The following is a 3,070-nucleotide window of genomic DNA, read 5'->3' as shown; positions in this document are numbered from 1 at the left end:
CACTGTACAAGAAAAGAATCCCAAGCTTGAAGGAAACTCTGTACCTTACTTTTTCCAGTGTGTTTTTATTCATATAAACTTGTCTGTAAACTTCTAGTTGAGAGTATTACAAAAGATAATAATGTGCCATGTGAAGGCCAGCATAGAATAAAAGGAATTAATGTTGTTGTTTTTTAGTTAGTTTTCATTTTTTATTTTTTTGACAATTGTGGGGCCTTACCTCTGGGCCTGGGCGCTCTCACTCAGCTCTTCAGCTCAAGGATAGTGCTCTACCACTTGAACCACAGCACCATTTCTGAGTTTTTCTGTTTATGTGGTACTTAGAAATCAGGGCCTCATGCATGCAAGGCAAGTACTCTACCACTGAACCACATTACCGGCCCCTAATAACATTGTTTTAAAATTATTCTACTGCAAAGAAACAAAGACATGGAGGTTTAAAAGTGTCATATGGATGAATATTTCAACCCTGAGATGATTCTCTTTTTGCAGGAGTCAGTTATCAATTCCTTTATTCTGGTCCTGAGTTCTCCATAGCAATAAGGATTCCAAAAAAGCAGGATCCTGTGAATATGATCAGCACAAGCAGCCACTTCTCACACCAGGAGAGTCCCAAAGAAATATCTGGGGGTTGTTTTTGTGTGCTTGTTTGTTTAGTTTGTCCTCGTTCTGGGGCTTGAACCCAGAGGCTGGACCCTGTCCCTGAACAGTTGTCTTTCTTGCCCACTTATCCTCAAAGCTAGTTCTCTACTGCTTGAGCCAAAACTCTATTTTAGGCTTTTTTTAGTGTTTATTTACAGATAAGATTTTGACAGACTTTCCTGCCTGGATTGACTTTGAACTAAGATAGTAAGAAAGCCAAATGATATCAACAATATGGGCTTCTTTTTTGAAAAAAGAAATATTAAATGAAGTTTATTATAAAGCTAATATTTGACAATTTTTAAAAGAAGAGAATATACCCAGCTAAGAAGCCATAACTTAACTCAGCAAAAGTAGGTGCACTGAACCATTTTGGAATTATTTTTTATGCTTGGAAAGATTACTATTGACAGTGTCATTCCTTTTTGGGAAACTGAAAGTCATATTTGCACTTTTTTGTTGGTCCTGGTGTTTGCACTCTGATTCTGGGCACTGTCCCTCACCTCTTCATCTCAAGTTGAGCACTCTACCACTTTAGCTACAGCACCTCTTCTGGGTTTCCTGTGATTAATTGAAGATAAGGGTCTCATGGACTTTCCTGAAAAGGCTTGCTTTGAACCACAATCCTCTGGTCTCATCCTTCTGAGTAGCTAGGATTACAGGCTTGAGCTACCAGCACCTGGCTCATATTTGCATTTATGTGTACTTAATGACACTATGTAGACAAAGAATGGAAATTTGAACCAAATGATGACATTGCAGCTTTTAAGAAAAATTGGGGTAGCAATAAATATGTCCTCATTTTTCCATGTTGTTATATTAATGACTCATGAGCTATAGGACTCTTATATTAGCATCCTCTTCCATCTGTGCAGTTGTTATTTAGTATTAGGCAATTTTCATAGAGTAATATAGAAAGACTGAGATTTTTAGAAAACAAAGGAGATCAGGTATGAAAGAACAGCATAGAAGGAGATACATTTATCACACAGATATTAAGAACTAGCCAAGGAGATTTAGAATGTTAAAGGCAATGAGGAATGAGCCTAGTTAATAACTAGTTCTTCAATAACCAAAAATATTTCCCAAGAACAGTTTCTGGTATACGTTAGTTACTATCATTTATTCCTTCCATCTGGAGTTATTCCTTCTCTTCTATCACAACTGTTAATTAGCCTGTGACTTTTTGGTGCCATGACTGACCAAAAAGATTTCCAAATCTCATTTAGACTAGCCTTCTCTGTGATTATCAGTGACCACTCAAAAGCTTGGAATCTTTGAATTTCCAGAATTCATCTTCACTTGACATCTAAGTACATTCCTGGCATTAACTGCAGTGATGTAATGAACAAAAATTTTTTTTCAACACAGTATCCTAATATAGGCGAAATGCATGAATTAGGGACTATTGTCAGGTATCAGTATGGAAGGAGCAATTATATATTCCAAGTATGTGTTCTTTATTTTGCATTTACTGTTTTGTTTTTGACAGTACAGGGGGCTTAAACTCAGGGCTAGGGAATTATTCCTGAGCTTTTTTTCCCCCTCAAGGCTACCACTCTACCACTTGGGGCACAGCACCACTTTCAGTGTTTTTCTGTGAGGAATTGAACACAGGGGTTCATGCATGCTAGGCAATCACCACACCATGAAGTCACATTCTCAGAGCCCTAAATGACTTTCTTAAGATGTCATTACATTTTCATTCCATAACTATATATCATAATTTTGGCCAGGTGCTAGAAAATAACATACAAAACAATACTAAGTCTAGTAAGGCTAAATGGACAATGAATAACCGTCATGGTCTAGCAAGGACACAGAGGGGCTTACTTCATGTAGCTGGTTCAACAGGCTGAGCAAGACAGCTCCTAACCCACAGCCTACCTCCAGAATGAGAGGGGCACCTTGGATTCCAGCCACATGGGGACGCTGGGCCACCTCCTCCAGCATGCATTAAAACAGTTCCTGTCAGAGAGAGAGAAAGAAATTCAGAATTACACTTAAACCGGGTGCCCATGGCTCAGACCTTTAATCCTAACTACACAGGAGGATGAGATATGAGGATCATGGTTCACAACCAGCCTGGGCAGGAATGTCTGTGAGACTCTTATGTCCAAAGAAGCACCAAAAAACAAGAAGTGGCGCTGTGGCTTAAGTAGTAGAGTGCTAGCCTTGACCTGAGGAGCTCGGGGACAGCACCCTGGACCAGAGTTCAAGCCCCACGACTGACAAGAATTGGACTTCTCACCACAAGAAGTGGACTGAATAGCACCCATTGTCCTAGGGAGCATGGCAGAGAAGTCAGGCCAAGCTTCCTGTGAACTGGAGGCCATGAGTATATCACCTGGCTTCTCCTTGCCTCAGTGTCCCCAGCTGCAAAACTGAACACAGTGAAGGATCCCCTTCCTCATGGGGATAAGGTCAG

Source organism: Dipodomys spectabilis, unplaced genomic scaffold, assembly GCF_019054845.1.
Source record: "Dipodomys spectabilis isolate Male_0828 unplaced genomic scaffold, ASM1905484v1 ptg000301l, whole genome shotgun sequence".
Lineage (NCBI taxonomy): Eukaryota > Metazoa > Chordata > Mammalia > Rodentia > Heteromyidae > Dipodomys > Dipodomys spectabilis.
Note: the sequence above shows the minus strand (reverse complement) of the source record.